At 40.3% G+C, this 20734-nt stretch overlaps 1 protein-coding gene across 2 annotated transcripts in view; it reads right to left on the bottom strand.

Annotated features, from left to right (window-relative positions):
• The window catches only part of TSHZ2 (teashirt zinc finger homeobox 2), a 232021-nt gene that overhangs the window by 51659 nt on the left and 159628 nt on the right, over positions 1–20734 (bottom strand). The window lies entirely within an intron of this gene.

The raw sequence follows: 20734 nt of genomic DNA on the forward strand, positions 1-20734 counted from the left end.
GCTCCTACACGTACATGCTTACATTCAGCATTGTGAGATATAGCTAATATATGTCACATTAGGAGGATTATTAAACCTTCTCTATGATGTTTGAATAAGGGTATAATCATATATACACAATCCATAAATTTATACATATCTGCGCAGATGTGTGTGCATATATATATGTGTGTGTCATAAAATGCACATACTGGATACTAAACACACACATCTATAAGTAAGCACCAGAGAAAGTTTGATGAAGCAACCTAAAAAGTAGGTTACATTTTGTCAGGTCTTACAATCCCATTTCCCTGCACTTTTCATTTTGCTGATAGCCAGTAATGACCAGGTTAATTAAAATGGTCCAAAAACCCTGGGTGCTTGCCGGAGGGCAGCAGCGTAGCGAGAGCCTGCCCTTGCTGGCACTGCTCTGCTACTCGGTGGCCCACGCCACTTACTACCGAGCAGCAGCAGGAGAGGGAGAAGTTTTCCTTCCAAGGGATTCACAAGCACAATAAGATATTTACTGTATTTATTGCAGAGATCAAACCCACACACAGATGTCACATTTCTTGAATTCCATCAGTAGATCAGACAAGCAGTCTCTGGAAAGAGGACATTGCAGCCGGAAAGTTCAGAGTGTGCAGGCGTTGGAGGGCCATTCCTGCTCCGCTTTCTGTCATGCACCCTGAGCCTTTGTTGTCTCCGCAATGCTGATAAATCAATCCATCAAAAAATTTCCTCAGTGAAACTCAATCAAGAAAGGTCATGTCAGCGGGAGAGGAACAGATTAAATTAGCATCAAATTAGACATGGAAAGTGAGTTCTGTCAAAATCATCACAGCGCTCAGCACAATTAGAATATGTTAATTATGCATTTCATTAAGGTAGTGCTCTTTGAATGCGAGATGAAATGTCAGTGGTGTAGGCATCCGAAAAAAGGAAGATTGCCAGGCACAACTTTCTCTAGACAATGTGTGACACCTTCATTAACATCAAGAATCACAAGTCTGTCTTGACTTTTTTGTAAAGTATTAAACCGTTAACTGTTTGCTGGCACTCGGAGGAGGGAGAGCCATCCGCATCCCCCTCTCGCTCGGCTCTGCCAACAGCTTGCTTGCCCTGCCAGGAGCCCTGGGGACTGCCATGAGTGTCCGGTGGGTGCTGCAAAGGTAGCTGCGATTTAATGAAGCCTTTGCTGATGATGTGCTGAGGATAATGTGGCTGCCCTACGGGTACAGCTCTGGTGGGGGTGCAGCGTGGCTGAGCTACCGTGGCAAAGAGGGGGTAAGATAAGGAAAGGCAGAGGGAGGGATGGAAGGAGGGGAAAGGGTGGAACAATTTTTTTTTTGCCTCTGGTTGCAAGATATAATCAACCTAAAGGGGAGAGTGAGAAGAAAAAAAAAAAAAAAAAAAAAAAAAAAAGGGCAGCAGAGATTTGCAAACCTACATTTGACAAACCCTAATTTGGGAAATTATTTTGTATATCAAACATCTTTGATTCCTAATGATGAGCTGTTTTTCAAAGAGAAAAATGATCCCTGGTGAGCCTGGGAGGGAACTGTAGCTTCATAAAATACTACTTATAGGCTTTATTAGATGCACTATCAGATATTAGGTTCAGCGAGGATTAAGAGAAATTACATACTTTCTAGAAACATGAGAAAACCTGCCAAGTTCTGGTGACTTGGTTGGAGCCTTCTGTGCTCTCTTGGGGCCCACAGGTGGGGGACAGTTACGGACAGTCAAGCTTTCTAATCATCACCTCACTTGTACTTCTTTGCCTAAAATGAGGATATCAAAGCCAGTAGCTTTGAAATTGTGCCCATTCGCTCTGAAAGGAAGAGGCAGCAGCTTGCAGAGCTCTTCAGCACTCAGATCAGCTAGATAGTACCGAAGTTACTGGTGCACCTCATTTCCACAACCCAGCAAGCTTGTGTTGTCCTACTGCCACGGATAGCAACGGGAACAAAAACAGGACTGCCCAGCACAAAAGAAGTCTGCAAGCTGTGATCAATGCCCAAGACTTTAGTTTTAAGACACTTTGGGAATTAAAAAAGCCTCACTTTGAAAGTGTAAATTTACTTTCTGGTACCTCTCACCTTTCTTTTTGTTACTTACAAGGATGTGGTGAAAATACAATGTTGCGGTATCTCTAGTTACAGAACAATACCCCGAGTCTAATGTGATGTGCAGACCAAGTACTGTTCAACAGAAAAGCATGCTGTGTGAAATAAATTTTATCTGTACAAGGGTGCTGCGCATACGGTATGTGGTACAGGTGGTAAATGGATGCGCAAACATGCGCCTTCATTGATACAGATGCAAACAGGCAGTTGTGTGCACACTTGAGTACTTGCAGAAACAACCACACGTTGTACCTGAACATTTCCACATCTAAGCCATCCCTTGGCTATTTGTTTCTCTCCCTGGCTACAAACTTCAGTCTACTGATGGTATTTAAAACACCAGAGGACTGAGAAAGGGGTTACTGTGAATAAAGGAAATTTCAGCATGTTTTTAATGACCTTTTCTTTGGTTTATTATAGCTTTTGTAAATCCTGCTGGAGAACTCAAAGTTGCCAGATCTCCTCTCCAAAGATACATACTGCAGCTTCCAATGCCCTCAGGACTCCGTTTTAATATAACAGGTTCCAATACAGTCAAAAAATGCCAGCAAGTGAGTAGGAGCCAGAGTCTACTTCAGCACACTTGGCTGGCCTCACAACTTTCTGAAATCTCTGTTTTCACTGGAGCTAGAAAAAACAGATTTTTATCATTTGAAAGAAAAACTTGAGTCCCAGAGCAAACAAGCTTTAAGATGATGTTAGTTCTGCTCACTAGCTCAGAGACAAGATGACTAAAGATAACCTGCAGTGGGCTTAGTCCTATCGGACACAGCAGCATGCGTGCAGAGCCCTGCCTCAGCTCCCGAGCAGGAGCACTGATGCCCACTTGGAGATTGCAATGGGAAATGACTTCAGTGTAATGAATTTGTTACATCATCAGTGACCTAAGGCACACATTGTTACTTTATGCATAGGTGATGCCTCTGCTTGCTGAGCTCACCGAACCACAAGGCACTTCGCTGTTCTCCCTTGACCTCACCACATCCCGCCTTGCCCACAAGCACTTTTATGTTTATCAAGAACCTAAATAAATAAATAAAGAAAATTCACGGCATGAGACAAAACTGAGTCCGCCCTAATGACAGCTACCACGTAATAGCATCTCTCAATTTCCTCTACGCAACTGGGCTTAACAGTTTAATAATTACAGGCCAAATCTAGTCATGATACAGTTTCACTGAAGACAGTGATATAAATCCTGGAATAAATATGATCTAAGTAGAGCTATGCATGTTTCATTCAGTGTTCAAATTATTATTAGTATCATCCATTTTGGGCTGACTCAAAAAGAAAAAAGTTAAGGTCATGAAAACTAGAAAGAAACAGTATCCACTTATATTTCATTTTAGGACAAACAGGACAACTCGTAGAAATCAATAGGTTTAGTTTACAGTGTTTTTTAAAAATTTTTTAATAGCTAGAAATATTTCATCAAAAGTAGAGTTCAGTGTTAATTCCAGAAAACATAATAATTAAGCACCTTGACAGAATACCTTCTGGGGTCTGTGGACAAACTGCATTTTTCCATCTGTACACTACTGGCCTCCAAAATTTTCACTCATCCTTGGCTTAACACTTCTTTTGTAGTAATAGGGGTCTGATCATATGCTTCGTTTCATCATTTATATGTCAGTATGACTGCTGGGGTTATAGGGCTATAAATTAACATAATTGAATGGTGAATCAAGCTCATTTATTTTTACTTTCCTTCATGATAGGAGGAAAAATATAAAGCTAAAATAAGTTTCAACCATGATCTTTCAAAAATTAGCTTTCCACCTTTAATACACACCAGAATCAGAGTTCCTTTCGCCTGAAAATAGAGAATTAAACCCTTACTTGCCACCTATCCTGATGAAGGATGGTATGTTAATGGATAGTTTTTGCAAGCAAGATGGGCCATTTTGTCTATCTAATGATTTCTATGAAAGGAAAAAAACTAAATACATATCTACAGGTGCCTCACTTGTAGGCAGCAGTAAACTGCATCAGACCATTTGCTTCATACAGCATAATTTACTTTATTCCCAACCTGGGAAAATAAGTTTGAAAGCCAGACAATATGGAAAATACTTTTTATACTAAAAAGGAGATAAGTGAAAGTTATGGATATTAGCTCGTCTTAGTAGCTGTTTTGTTGCATGAAAAACTTAGCAATTTACAGTTACAAATTACAGAATTCAAAGAATGTCTTGGGTTGTACTGGACCTTAAAGATCATTAGTTCCATATCTTCCACTAGGGACACCTTCCACTAGAAAGTCACATTCCACCTGGCCTAATGCTCATACTTCTTCCAGTTAACTTAAGAAATTAACTTGGAAGATTTAGTTGTTGCTACTAGACATTTTTTCTTCATTTATTTAATCTTGGGGAAAAAAAAAAAAAATCAATGAAAATTTGTATTTTTCATTTAAAAGTGCATAGGAAATGCTGCATGAATTTTGTGTTGTTTCATATTACAAGTTTTCATTTCATTGTGATTTTAACAACTGCAGCTTTTTTTTTTTCCCCCTCCAAAACTACATTGAACCTATACTGCTGAACAGAAATTAAGAACCAGAAATTCCTGGTAATGTTATTACTTGATAATATTTGTTTGGGCTGAAACTGTACTTTCAAACTGAAACAAATAACCAATTTTCTAGAATTAATTTCAGATAAATACCAACTTGGCTGTTTCAAAATAAACATAGCGTCTCAAATTTAATTTCTATTAGGGAGAAGCCTTTTTAAACGTGTTGTATCCCCAGCAGAAAAATATTATCTCTTCCTCATCCTTCCAGCCACTACATGGCATTGTACAAAAGAAATGGAGACATGCCCTCTGCTCTTTGGATTTTACAATCTGGTTATATGTGACATGCCTGACAGAGAGAGGTGCCACTGCGTGAGTTAGTGGGAGAGATGCAAAGTGTTTAGAAGATCCAGAGAGAGATTTACATGTATAAATAGTTATTTTAAGAAAACATCTCATTCATTTACACAACTGTGGCAGTCCTCTTTAAATTCGGTAAACTGTTCTGCCCTATGGTGAAATATATGACAGAAGAATTTAAATTAGAAGAAACATAATTGGTTAATCAGAGTTTAAGGAAAATCCACTGCTTCTTAATAAGAGCTGGGTTGCCGATTGCCAAAGCCTGCGCACGGCTGTGGCGAGTGCGTTAGAAATGCACCTGCAGGAGCAGCATGCATCACACAGCACGACTGCTACTGCACTCAGCAGCAAAATCAGCCTGGAAATAGCTAATTTTGCTATTCAGTGAGTGACCTGAAGACAATTCTTGTCCCAAAGAGCTCAATTTAGTATAATGACAAACCACACAGTAGACAAACAGCCAGGGGGGCAGTGGGTAACAGTCTGAGCGGGGATGTTGGCATAAATATTTTTCGGGCAAGGATAAGAGAAGCCACAGGTGACTGATAAACGCCGTGGATGCACTGTCACTCTCAAATGCACAGGGGAAGCTGATAAAAAAGCATCAGAAACAACTGGCAGGTTGCTGGTATGGACAGGACACCACAAAGATGTCCCAAAACGTACCGAGAACAAATGATGTTGAACCCAGTTGGCAAATGGAGCCGTGGATGACATTTATCGGTTGCACCCAACTGGATTCATTAATATCTTTGTCTTAAAATCTGTAAAACAGGCCCTTGTTCAAAGCCAGCCCCCACTCCCCGCTGCACTTTCCTTTATCAATGCAAAAATCCTAAGGCCTCGGTGCAATCCCAGTAATCACGGTCACAGGCACAGGATATATTTGCAGGGATGGAAGTCTCTTAAGTTGCTTTGTTAAATGCAAGACTTGGAACAGGTCTCCTCATTTCAGACCTTGACCACTGCGAGTCAGAGCAGCCCGGAGCTGAGTTCAGGAGAACAATTACTTCCACGACACTTTCATGCTACACTTATCACATGTCTCTCGACTCACAAAAGCATCTTCTTTTCACAACAACACTGGAGCAAATTGCTATGCCTTTGTTGCCAGGCAAACTCCCTGCACTATTTTCTCCCTTGCCAGTCTCCCCAGTCTCCAGCCTGCTGGGGTATTAGGACGTACTCTGAAATCAAGAGCAACTACTCTCAAAGCCAATCCACAAATAGCCCAGAGTTCACCGCACTCCGAACTGCTGTAGATGCCTGTTTCTTTGAGCCATGTTTCTGTTTGGATACACAAAGGAGGCTTTAAAGTTTCTCATGTGGGTATTCAATCCCCTCCATGAGGAGAACATTCCTGTTAATGAATTATTTTGTCAATCCCTTCTCTTACAGAAGTGCTGGCAAGGTTCAGACAATGATGCAGGACACTGGAGCTGTCTTTTTTTTTTTTCTTGTTTGAAAACTTATTTTCCCCTTTTGCAGTGGAAATTAGATTTTTAACTAAGGCAGTCTTTTGGTAGAAAGGTATCTGCTTGCTGTAGAAGTTTTTTACTTTTCAGTAAAAGGCCCCACACATTCAATCTCAAATGTCTGGCATTGCGAAAAGAAAAATATCTGAGAAATAAAATTTCATTGGAAATTCTAATGAAAGCTTGTTTTTTTGTAAAAACAGGCCACAGAAATTAAAAGAATTTTCAAATTAATGAAACAAATACTCAACACAGTAGAAAAAATACCCAGCTACCTGCAAGAGAGTAAATACAAATATATTCACTTACTAAGCTAGTTTAAAGCTAAGAAAAGGGCTTTATATAGATTGAAAACATACAGGATTATTTGGTTGTCTAGTTGAACAAGCCATCTAATCTCATCCATTAACATCCTTATATGATACAAACACACTAAATAATGTTCACATAAATGAGCTGCATTGCTTTGCCAAGCATAAACATGTAAACACTGCTTCAGACACGCACACATATGTAAGTACATACAATATACCAGTTCTAAACTGTGTCTTCGCAATGAAGTTTCCCTATAATCTAGCTTGATTTTCTCTCTCTCTATATATATATGCTTCAAAAGGGCTGTTAATCCTGTTCTGAAGAAAAAAAAAACACTCAGGAGTGCACTTGAGAGTTTCGTTTCCATCACCTTCACAACTAGGAACTATATCTTATTTTAATATAATGTTATTATTTTACTGCTAAGTTTGGTCAACAAATATATGCTTTCTCAGCTAGACTAAGAAGCTGGCTCTCACGTAGAGATGCCTACACACAGCAATCAAAGCATGTCTCAGTATTTTTGATAAGCTGAATGTGTCAAGTTCTTTAAACTTCACAGCAGAAGGGTGGATTTCCAGCCTTCAGGTCATTTCTGCTGGGTCTCTAAATTCTGTGTAGAAATCTACACACACTTGAAACATGGACATTTCCCAGTGACCCAATTAAAGCTGCATATAAGAATAAAATCTATTCCTTATTCACTTTATTTAGTTTAACTTGCCTTTTTTTTTTTGTTTGCTTTAGTTAATTTATTATTACTTTTATTTATACAGAATAGGATTTTTCCCCATAGCACTGCACTATGAATTTAGCAGAGGTGACAGCCTTTCTATATATCTACTTGTGTCTTAGAGTAGATATAAACCATAGCTATAATCTATATGCTTTGTTCCCACAGGGTTTTCTTTATATCTGACTGTATTAAAATGGATTCTGTTGGACTGAAACCCCTTAACCTGCAGATTCATTTTGCTCCTATGTAGCAACTTTTTCTCCTCGTTATCCACTGCTCCATCAAGTCCTGTGTCACCTTGCAGCGCTCACCAAATGTATTTTTCATCTTTGCTTGGATCATTGGTACAAATATTATAGTCAATACAGCTTAGAAAGAGGAAGCATTCCAGTGGTATGTCCTATTAACAATGCACTGAGAGATCCAATGGCAAGCCAGTATTTAAAACATCTAACACATTTAAATACCTAATGAGGCAAAGCATCAGGTGGACCAAGTCAAATGCCCTGGACAAATCCAGGTATATTGTGTTGTCCCAGTTACCTTTCTCAAGCAGATATGTAATCCTGTCAAAAAGACAGTATGTTTGTTTGACAAGATTTATATTCCTTGAAACCCTGCTGGCTGTCATTAATTGTATTTTACCCTCTAATTTTTTGTTAATAGAGTTCTGAGTTAATCATTGTGTTTTACTTGGAAACAAGATCAGACTAAGTGGTCCTTCTTAAAATACAGGTTACAGGTTGAAATTCTCTAAGGGACTCTAAGGAATCCTTACAAGAATGATTTCATGTAGTAAAACATCAAAAGTGAAATCTTGGTCCTACTCAAGTAAATGGTAAAACCCTGATTGGCTTCAGTAGTGAAGGAAAGAGTTCACTGAAAAGCTAAAAAAATAACTGAAAATACGAATGCTAAGTTTAGCTTAACACTAAAAAAGAACACTAAATGGCAAGTGTTATTTGCCTCAAGATCTTTCCAGCTGTGAAATGAAATGTCAAAATTTTTGGAGAAAGCAGAAAAAAAAATAGTTGAAAATCCAATTTCTCATTGAAAAATGCTTTACGTAGGAAATTTTCAATCAGCAAAATTTATACTACTGTCTCTAACCACTGCTAGCGCAATTCTTGTTTGAATCGCCTTGCAGTTATCTAAGTGTACCCCATACAGCAATAGCAATCTGTAGAGATGAGGTTTACAGCAGATGGGGATCATAATTACTAAACGAATTGATTCCCCCCTTAACTCTCAGCAGCAGTTTGAGTTACCTACAGGTAATTTTCGAGGTAAGCAAATTACGTGATTGATACAGGGATGTTACCTGATCAGGCATTGAGGGAGAGGCAGTTTATCTAAGTGGTGATGGGCTTCAAAATTATCTTAATTTTGTAGATATCCATAGTACAGTCTTGCTTTGTATGCTCAACACTTACCTCCTGAATACCCAAGAGGTATTTGATACCCTATAGCTCTGGGTCTTACAAATCCAGAATGGTAGCCTTGTTTCCCAAGAGTTTTTGATACATGGGTAGTATTTGTCATCGGATACAATTCAACCGTAACAGCTGTTACAGGCTCACCGAATCAGAATAGAAGGTAATTTGGAGCACAACAAAAAGAGATAGTGCTTATTTTTAATACTACTCTGCATACAAGAAATAGAAAAAAGTAGGAGTCTGGAGTAGTTAAGAGAAATCAAAATAGTCTGAGTGATAGTTTTAAACATGTTACTTGAGCATCCAGCTGTCTCAGCTTTGTGCTGTATGTTCTTGAACTGCTGGAGCAGCAAACTGAAGGAAGATACATGCCACCTATAGAAATTTGCTTAAATATATATGTAAACATATACCTACATGCATGTATATATTTATATGCACACATGGTTTTGGTTGAGGATTTTTCTTAGGTATTATCAGGATCACCTTCAAAAAAAAAATAAAAAATCTCTACAGCAAGACATCTGCACTTGCTATTCCAGATACAGTCAGACACCTGAGAGAGCATAAATTCCCCTGAATATATGTATTGTTTTAACATTTATTTCCTCACCTTCTCCAAATGCCTGCTCATCTGAATTTACAATATATTGGCAGCCGTGCTGTATTTTGTGTGTGCGTGCATGGTTCTCCTTCAGTACACTATAGCAGATTAGTGCTCATTCGCCTCTTTTCCTTGCTTCTCTTCAGATCGTTACACATGACAAAACAACTGTCCTAATTACAGCAAGTGTTCCCAGCTCTGTCACCGTGACAATTACTGCAATGAGGGCTCAATATCTGCAGCAGACAGTAAAGTATTACTGCAGTTGTGTTTGATAGTGCTCAATTGTCCCCTTGAGAATTTTTCAGATCAGGCTTTTTTCCGTGGGGGTAAGGACTTCCCCCTTACTCTGCCCCCTTGCTCTGCCCACAGTGTGTTTGCTAACAGGGTTCAAAAGTTAAAGGCAAGGGGATGTAATGCAGAAAACACAGAAGTTTGTTTTTAAAGGAGAGGACCATTTGCAGATATGGGGTGTTTTTTTCCTACGTGGGCTGGACAGAACAGCTTTGTTGCCAATGAAGGAGAAAACGGATATTGGCCGGAGTGGTTGCAAACTGACCTTCTTTCTGAGTCTGCGGGTCTCTACAATACCAATGTTTTTGTGATACTTCCCTCCTTCCTTTGCTTTGCATTTGCAGGCTGATAAGCTGATATTGCTCCAAATGGGGCAAAAGACCTGAATCCAATAATACAACATCCCCTTCTGGAATCGCATCCCTGCCATCCACGCATCAGCCTGTCTTCCAGGAAGCCTCTTAGCAGGCTGGTGTGCCTGCAGCAGCAACGCTGTTGTTCCTTTAGGATTTCTTGTTTGTTTGTACGTTCTCAGGAAGCAATACATTCAGACTCTCCAACCCATTTTAAGGTATGGCCCCACTTGTGACAGTTTACTCTCCACTTACGTTGAACACCTTTAACCTCACTTGCCTCCCTCATCAGCCTCTGCAATCTCAGCTAATCAGGCAGGGGATTTTAGCTGTTTCCAAAGGCAATATCATGACCTACACTACATTCACTTTATCCTGAGTGATGAAAGCAGTGTGCTCTGCATTTATAGTTCATTATGCTCCTGAAGTTGATTCATTCAGATGTTCTCCTTGGAAAACCCATAAACAATGCAGAACCAGGACCTGTCTAGCTATCTCATTTGACCAGAAACAGGAACACAAGGTCCTAATACTGAATATTGATCATGGAAGACTAATGCTGCCACAGTTAACTTGGCATGTACTGACCGGTGTACTTAAAGTCTGGATTTCTAATTTTCCTTGGTCAGGAGTAAAGCAGTATCTTATTTATCAGATAACATCTTTATTATAAACACCTCGCACAGCCTTTCCACTTCAGCCCACATGGGTTTCTTCTGCTCTTGGCATGGATCAATGAAGTCAATATTTCTGACTGCAAAGCTTTCTATGACTTACACATATTTAAAAGGATAAATCCCAATCAACAACAACTCTGCCTGAACACAACCATTATAATCCTTATCTTTGATCCTTTGGGCTACAGCAAGCAGGGAAAGGAAGGAGTACATCTTTCCAGCTCTCAGGAAATAGTTATGATGACAGCAGGAGATAAACAACGTTGCCTGGATTTCCTGGTTGGAATTTCTCCAGCAAAACCAGTAAGTGGTGCTACAGTTTCACAAGTACAAACTGGCCAGCAAGACAGTTAAACTGGTATTAACAACAGCGTTCATACCCCTTATGAACCAAAATATCAAAATGCCCTGTAGTCAGGCTCCTGAACCTCTACAACACTAAGACAGATGTTAGGATATTTGTTTCCATATGGGGAAATTGAGGCATATTAGAATAATATATTAATAATATTATCATCAAAGAAAGGGGAAGAGAGTCAGAGCCTCAGCCATGGATTTTCCATCTAGCACAGCTATACCTCTTACCAGATGAGGTTAAGTCACATAAATCAAGATGGGGAGTTGCCTAAGTTATGTTAAGGGAGTTGAATTCAATCACTATAAGGCTTGTTCTAGTCTTGTGAATTTAGTATACTACAACCATCCTTTCTTCAGCATATGGAGGCCAAAAAAGCTCAAAGAAAGCACATTTCAACTGGACTACTTTTGAGGGTTAAGTTGTTGGCCAACCCTACATTTTACAGCTACACCAGCAAACCCCACTAATACAGATGCAGCTTGTCCTGCCAAGAGTGTTTTTTAGCAGCTACATTTTTACTAGCTCCCTCAATGAAATAAGCTGTATCAGGAAAATCACTTTTTTTTTAAATACAGCTAAACCTATGCTGAAGGTTGTGCCAATATAGAAGTGTTATTAAAAAAAAAAATAGAAAAAGAAAGAACGACGCCCCTAACCAAAATTACTATGCTGGCAAAAGGTTTTACTGTAGACCTGATTCTAAAGGTTCCTTCAGAAAAATATTAACAGAAGAAAAGTCAAATGGGGAAAAGAGGAAGAGGAAGAGGGTAGAAAGACAGGGCGAAGAGTGAAAAGAAGAATTCCTTTTCACCCAATAGTCAAAGTGTTCTCTCTGAAGTTTTTGCTTTGCTCTAGAAACAGCTAAACAACTTCAAAAGACGTGTTTGTTTTATTGAGAGATCTAATAGATCTTTTGATATAGTGCCATATGTCCCAATTCTGCTCTCACTTATAGTCAGGAGTGAATTGTCCGAGTTCAGAGAGCGCCTTCATGAGAAAAATGCCATGTTAAAAGGACCAGGGCCGAGTCCTCATCAAATCTTTAATCAGAGCTTAAAACTCAGTTTAGTATTTGCCAAAAGGGCTAGCAGGCAGAGCCCAGGAAACTCTCAACAGGCGCTCACCTGGTTTTGGTTTGCAGCACGCAGAGTCACCAGAGCAGCACTTCAGTTCCTTTGTTCAACTAAGGAAAGCGCTTGGAAGGAACAAAAGTACAGTAACTGCAATTGTAATCAGTTTTGCTCTTTTTCTTTTCCAGTGTCTCAATTTTGCATACAGTTTACACATTTTTACTTGGGGAAACTTTCTCTTCTGAAGAGAGCTTACAAAATGGCCTGTGATAAAGTTATTTCACACATATTGCACTGGCACTTTCTATACTACATAACTATCAGCATCTTAACATTGGGGCATCTCTTCACTATTTGCATTTATAGCAGACTTTGGAAGATTGAGTTATAAAAAAAGAGGCTGTCTTTGACTCATGCTTAGTCTAAACTGCTCAACGAGGTAACAGTTTTCAAAACTGCAACCATAAACCAGATAGTCCTTTAAAAAAGAAAAAGAAACAGCAGAGAAATAAAATCGTATGGACATCTTGTGCGGAGATTATTTTTTAATGTGCATATGTAAAGCACCCAGCAAAATGGATGCTTCTGTTGCCTTTGGCCACTACTATAATACGAACTATTATAATAATATATCACTCACTACATACAGTCAGAAAACTACAAACCTGAAAGGAGAGAGGCAAAGCACTCCATTGTGAATAAAGCCTTGTCAGTGAAAAGCCTTTTTAACCTAATCTCTGTTCTTATCCCCAGTAATGAATTCTACCACTGGAGCTACAGAGAGCAGTCTTACACAAGCCATAAAAGGAGAAATTCTAGTTGATTTTTCAACTCTACTACTTGTTGCTTTCTCTTTCCATTCATTAGAAATTGGCAGATCACAGATCCAATCAAACAGACTTTGTTGCCAGCCCTCTTTTGCCTTAATAAGATGTTATGGTCTCAGAAACATTCCTTATGACATAGAAAAATGTTTCCTCTTTTGTTTAAATACCAAAATGCTTGTTGATTATAATGATGTAACCCGATAACGCTCACATGCTGCACAGACCAAGTTTCTTTGTAACGCAATTCAGTCAGAAACACAGTTTCTCAGAAATTAATTTATTATGAAGGTGGCCTGAATTGAGCATGAACTTTTACATCTGTTTCGGGGTTGAAAGACAAAGAGAGAGGAGGAAAATAAAGCCAGCAACACTGCCTCAGCAAAGCAGATTATATGCAATGGGCTTTGCTGTCCCCCTTGCAAACGCGTTGCTCACGCCAGAGTCAACGCAGGACGGAGGGCACAGAGCCACACGCTAAGCCGTGCTGCTCAGCTGCCTGCCAGAAGCTCCTCTTGCATTTAGGGGGAGAAAAGATTATATATTTTTGAGGTCTAAACTGCAGAAGGAAGGTAAGGATTTAACAAAGTAAGTCAGACCATGCTTAATTTTAAGGAAATGAACATTTTCAATACACTTGATAGACCCTAGCCACATGTTGAACATTATGCATGGTGCTGGCTTTCTACGGCTACTAAATAAAAAAATGCTTTTATGGACACCTGTTGCAGATAATACTTCCTTCTGGCAACGTGAGCACCAATTCCTTCTCCATCCCACACATGGTGTGTGCCTTTGTGTGTGTTTGCAGATGCACCTCTCCCCAATTTCTATTTATTTGTCTTAATAGCGTGGGCAGAAACCGAATCCAGATATTTTGGCTCCTTTAGCTCTGCTTTGCAACTCTTTTATCTTGCTTCTGAACCTCCTTTACAAAGAAGCGTGATGGCGCAGCTACATGACCCAACTGTTGCTGAGGCTTTGAGTGGAATTAGGTAAGAAAGAGAAACTCTGAAATGGAGGAAGAAATCCAAACCTCACTAAAGGACTTTATTCTGCCTGTGACTTGGATTGCACCTCAATAATCACAGGGTGTCATTCGGAGAGGCTCCAACAGTGCATCCAAGCAAAGTTATTTGTAATAAACGATTAACAGGGAACAATGGCCTGACCCAAAACTTATTAAAATATATATCATGAATAATATATGGGAATTGAAAAGTATAAGTGAAATAGTGGATGTAGACACAATAAAAAAGCTTTTGAAAATTCCCTCAAGTAAAATACATATTTTCAAAACTGCAAGTTTTATCCATTTTTTTCCTGAAAGTCACATCCCTCTATGACCTCAGGGTACAACAAATATATTAGACATAGATAATTTCTAAGTGTTTTTGGCCTTTTCTAGAAAAACATCAATTTTTGCAATTTGCAAGTACTTTTTCTGGCCACACACAAACCTCCTGCTCCACCTCAAAATGCACTCTTGACTTCTTTCCCAATACTTAAGCGACGCAAGCTTTTGAGAAAAACTAAGTGTAACATTGCAAGCTACACAGGTATTCGGTCATGAGAATTTTGCAAATCAGCAAGAGCAGGATTGCATACTCCTCTGTTACCTTAGGCACATATAAAAAGGGGTAAGCCTGACCCAATAGGATGCCAGCCAGAACTTATCCAAACCCCTTGAAATTCAGGGAGTGCGGTGCCAAGCTAATAAACCCTGTTTTCCATCAGATGTATTACGTAGGGCTCAGCACCATGCCAACGCAGCCACCTGGCTTTTTGTTGGCTTGGAGCTTGAGCAGAGAAATCCTGCCCAAAATACCATGCAGAACTATCCAAAGAGAAGCCATATCACCTTTTGCAATTAACTCTTGTCATGCTCTGAATTTTTATTAGCACAGAGATGACTCATCTGGGCAGAATGGCTGAGATGCTGAAAAACAACTAGGTTGAAATGAATGCAAGCAAAGTTCTTAAATACTTTCGGAGTCCTGAAAACAAGTCTTGTTCATTGGTGTCAGAGAAGGACATTGTTTATTGAATCTCCTGCACACCCTATTTCATCAAATAACTATGGGCACCATTTTCAGGTTTTAGTACCCAACACAGCCACTAACTTTCCTTTCCCTTGCACACTCCTCAGGTGAGGATAACAGTGCTTCCTTTCTTCCAGCCACGTGGACTGCTAGTTTTGCTGGAGAGGATTGCTTCTCATTGCTCACCTGTACTGCACTAAAAGCAATGGGAATGCAATCACAGCTGGGGTTTCAAGGTGTTACATTAGTGAAGCAGCAGCAAAAGGGAAAAGGCAGCCAAGTTGTCTTTCTAACTCCTTTCAGAATCCAGAACACCAGAAATAAATCCAAGGTCCTTTTATGAACAGAATCCAAGCGTTCTCACTTGACCACTACGAGTGGACCAAGTAATTTTATTGCTAATTTTGCCTAAAGTCACTTTTGGTCCATTTCCCCCCATCTTAGTAATTTATTACTCTTATTCTTTTCATGGCGATGTTCTCTGCTTTCAGCAAGGTATTATCTTAGAAAGAACACAGCAAGCGGACACTTGTTTCTGGGGAGAAATATTGATGGCTGCTTCTCAGGGCTGGGGTCTCACGTGTTTCTTGTTTCTGTTGCATGGCTGTTTGCAGCACCTGTAGTGCTGTTTGTGCTGCCTTGGCTACGGCAGAGGCATTCACATAAACGCAGCCACTCCAGCCCCAAGACTTAATTCAGACATGCTGTTTTGGCATACCTTATCTCTGTGTTCAGCATCAGTACAAATCACCTCTGGAACCTTCTGCTTTCAGTAAGCACATTAATATAATAATGCTACCCCCCAAAAAATTTCAATGCGAGGCAAAACCTATATGACTTTTCAGAACAAAGAAGTCAATTGACTTCTTCAAAACCACCAACAACCATGCAGCCAGAAGCAACCCTACAGCATCAAATTGACTGGTTAGAACTTAAGAACACTACTACAAAAATAGGCTAATACTGCTCAGAAGTCCCATATAAGAAAGAAAACAAACCTGAACCTGTCGCAAAAGGCCAGTTTGAGGAGAACAGCAGTCAGAGGAAGGCTTGCTGGAGCTCTCAGGAAGGGCACAAACTCTGTTCCCCATGTGTGAAGCAGGTGCAGGATATTTTGCTCAGCCCTAAGAACTTGCCCAAGATAAATAAATTCCCAAGCACACCCAGAACCTATAGCAGCTGTTCAGTGAAAACCAGCATTTTTGCAAAGTGCTAAGCACATGTGGTAGTGAAAGGCAGAGAAATTCCTAATGGGACAGATTCCTGCTTGTAAATACCTTTTAGGAAGAGAGTAGAAAACAAAACCTTCAAATGGCTAATAAATAAATAAACTAACAAACTATAACCACTTGAAAGTGACTTTTTAAAGCTTTTAAAATACTGCTGCTGAGCTTAAAATGAAAGAAAGCATCATACTTGCAAGAAAAAATACAGTTTAAAAAAAATGTTTGTCTAATAGAGAACCTGTTTCTCTAATTAAGCAATTAAGGTTCAGCAAGCAGATGTTATCATCACATAAAGGTCATTTTAAATGAAGAGAGGATGAAAAACACTGTTGTTGGAGAGTTTTATGAATGATCATCTTATGATTGGTGGCTGCTGGTTTGAAATGAAATGAGATGAGAATTGCTAGATAGTATGTTTGGGTTTTCTTCTGTTTAAAGTCAGACTTGGTAACATTGGGGTCTGCTCCCTGTGCCAGTAGAGCTCTCGCTGGTCTGCGATGCTGACTCCTCCTCCCCATGTAACTCATAATGAAGTCACACTGAACTAAATCTAGGGAAGCTATTCTGGATTCACACCCATGGAAATGATAAGGGAATCAGTGCAGTTGCCTTGCTCTGTGAGTGCTGGAAAATGCGTTACTAGTGCCACAGGGTTTGCCCCCTGTTCTAAATCCCCCCTTGCTTTCACCAGTGCTGCACTGCCGTGGGGCTCTTTCCTGCTGGTATAGGATTGCTGGTCAATGCTGGTCTGCTGTTTGGCGCCTGGGATGGCCAGGGGGCTGAGCTCCCTTCTGCACAGCACTGGCCCCATCCACTCTGCACACCACCAGCAGTCCCAGGCATTGCCTGGGGGAAGCCCGGGAGCATGCTGAGGCTGGACAAACTCAAGACAGCAGTGTGCCTGCAGCCTGGCCCTATGTGGTGTCAGTAATGTGGCACTAGGGGCTTGCCTGGATCTGTCATTTCAGGAGTTTGGGTGAGCCTTGGCTCTACAGAGCACACCCGATCTTAACCCCCACGGTCCCTTTTGGACTGTCTCTAGCTCAGAGATTTTGTCTATTTCTGGTGGGAAAGGGGATGAGCGTAATCTCAATCACTTCTGGGAGAGCTTCCAGCCAACCTGATGGCACCTGGTTTCTGCCTCCTTAGAGCAGAATGCAGCAAGATGAATGGGTCAGCCATCCACTTGCATCTTTTAGCTACAGTTCATCATAACTGAGCATTAACTCTAAGATGCAGCATAAACGCTATTATTCTATAGGCACATCAAAAGAAAAAGGAAGCACAAGCAGAGGCTGGGGGATCTGAACAGGTTTAAATGGAACTGATGTGATAATTAACATCCATTGAGGGATCTGGGGGGAAGAAGAGGGACAAAACATAAAAACAATTTCCACCTTTATTTTAAGTTCTTTTGACAGATGGGAATATTTTCTGTTATGTTACTTGTGGCTTGGGTAATGAGATTAGGCCTTGCATAGCAGGAAGCAGAATTAACTTTGTTTACTTAAAGTGACACCGTCAGCTTGGAAAATCACATTTCCATCTGAAATGCACTGCCTACTATCATTACAAATAGCCCTTGAGATCATGATAACTAAAGGAGATTAGAGATGAAAAAAACCATGTTTCTCCCTCTCTCTCTTTGAAAAAATCCGCTTGGCTCACACTGCAGTTGAGAGCACTCCCTGCAGCCACGTTCCCCACTCATCTCCCTGCGACCGAGCTCCTCTATGCCCCTACACCTGAAATGCAGTTAGATGCAGGCAGGGAGCAACAGGCTGGGGGGGAGAGGGGGAAAAGGGATGAAACCCCAGCTGGCTGATCTCAGGCATCCTGAAAAAATATCCCCCTGAAGGCAAATGGTGTGGCAGAAAAAAAGCGAAATGCAGCAGCGTTTTAAAATCTGTTTAACGTCAGGTATATACAGGACTGGGCACTCTTTAAAAATTAAGAGCTGAATTTTTGGAAGCTGACTGATTAAAAAAGTCCTTTAACATTGGCCCTTAAGCGTACTTCCACTGACTGTGGCTATAAAAAGGCTGGGCGTTTTCAGTTGCTGCAACACACAGGCAACAGGATGAATCTTTAGGAGGGGAAGACAGGGAAAGGCTTTACAATAGGATATTTCAGAAATGAAAAGGTTTATGCACTGGAGTGCACATGTGTTAAATGGCTAAGTTGGACGTACAGGAGGGAGGACTGAAAGGGGAAAAGGCATTCTGCATCTTCCCTGCTGTACCTACAAAATATCATCACAGTTATACTGACAAGAAGGGTTTGTACAGAAGAGTTCCCGTGATGAAGCCTCACAGAAAATATGTCTGTGATGCTTCTCCCTCCTCCTTTGCCTGCCAAAGCCAAGCACAGCGACTTGTCCACGTGGTATTTTATGTACTCGTGACCCCTGTAATGTTTACAAATCGAGGAAATGCCTGATATCTGGCACAGGCATTACTGCTTCATGTCAAAAAGAGTGACAGGTAAAGAGTAAAATCTGGACCCAGCACAGAGATGGATCCAAAATATATAAATAACCAATTAAGAGAAAAGATTAATAAAAATATTGTAACAGATCCCAATCTGCTGTTGAGTACCAATTGCCAGTAATAATCTCTATGGTAACTGAACTCTCTTTGGCCTCTCTCTGTATTCAACTAGTGTTTTATGGCGTTTTTTTTCCCCTTCCCCTATTTTCATGGAAAGTTTTCAAAACTAGTTTAAATATTATGATATTTTCCTCTTCAAGTGCTAACTGGGGAAAGTATTCACTTTGTCTGTTTCAGTCTTAAGAGTTTCATCTCTTAAGCAGATTTCCCCTTCCTTAGATGACTGCCTTGGAGGTGACTTTTTTGAGGGCACTTTGCAGAAGTTCTGTTCAAGCACAAAGTAGGTGAGGGAGGTTTTCAAAACTGAAGAGGTTAAAATATTGCCCAGCAACTAGAAAAACTGACTAAGAAGAAGGAAAAAAATAGACAAAGTAAAGACGTTTCTTTCAGAAACTACTTATGTACCTGGGGAAATGTAAGCTTTTTTGATTTTTTTGTTGTTATGACCTGGCTGCACATGTCTCTTCTTGCCAGCCACTCTCTTGTAATCTCAGCAACTTCTGGGCTATGGTTTGATACCTGGGTGTTCCCTTTTCCCAGCCTGCTCTTGCACATACTTTGGCTACTGGATCCAAAAGAAGGTACTAACTTCAGAAACAGCATCATGCAGTAAATATTTGCTGCGTTACATCAACAGACAAAAAAAATATTTAAAGGAGAACATGCAGAATGACATGAAAGCTGTCATCCTATGCGAACATGTAACACCCAGGGTGTTTTGCTAAACTTTTCATCACTATAATACAAGTAATTAGATAAGATAACTTTTACAGTAGAAGTATCATATCTTTAGACATTTCATTCTGGCTTTTTTTTCCTGCAACTGTTTTGGCAAAAGATCCCAAACTAGAAAGCTTGGCTTTGGATGTGATCTATGAATTAAGAGATGTTCTAACAGCCTTGCTCCATGGCAAGGGATGAGAGTTTGCTAACTGCCCCCCAGCTCATGGATTTACTCATCTGACTCAAGTCTAGAGGAGACCCATCCGCCAGACCATCCACTGGTTTGAAATGAATGCCACCCAAGGAAATCTGTGCTGATAAAAAGCACAGAATCACCCCCGCTCAGCTGTAAAGAAGGACAGAGGGGCTGGATAACTCCGTTTTGGGAAATGGCATGTTTTGAGCAGAGGATTAACTTCCAGGCTTAGGAGAACTTGGATGCCTCAGAAGGGAACCTATAAAGCTCAGGTGGGAGGGTGCTGCTTACAGACAGACCTAGGCAACAGGCAGATGCTGAGAGCAGGTTGATCTCTTATTGTAGGGTATCTCTCTCCGGGGCTCTGGGAATCTACTCAGCTGAAACAGAGCTACTCAGTTATTTCTACTCTGTTAAAACAGTTATTCCTTTCAGGGTTCATAGTCTAGGAGATTTCTAGGAAGGTGAATCTGTAAACTTTGTTTAAAACCTATTAGAATTTGCTCATCTAAAACACTTTTGCATTGACTTATGGGTTTCTTTGGATTTAGAGCACTCAGCCAGGGTGTAAGAGAACTCAAACCTAATTTTTCCAACCTCTGTTTGGTCTTTGAAGCTTCACAAAAGTGGATCTCAAATGGAAAGAGAAGAAATGACCATGGGCATGGTCATGGGCACAATTCTACTGCCTCGTGCAGGTGGATTGCCTGGGGGAGGTAGACCCTGCGATTTTACTCCCAAGGATGCTCAATGCATTTTGCTTCATGGCTTTAGTTCAAACAAAACAGTCCTCAGAGCATGGACT

The sequence above is a fragment of the Falco peregrinus genome, chromosome 9 (assembly GCF_023634155.1).
Source record: "Falco peregrinus isolate bFalPer1 chromosome 9, bFalPer1.pri, whole genome shotgun sequence".
Taxonomy (NCBI): Eukaryota; Metazoa; Chordata; class Aves; order Falconiformes; family Falconidae; genus Falco; species Falco peregrinus.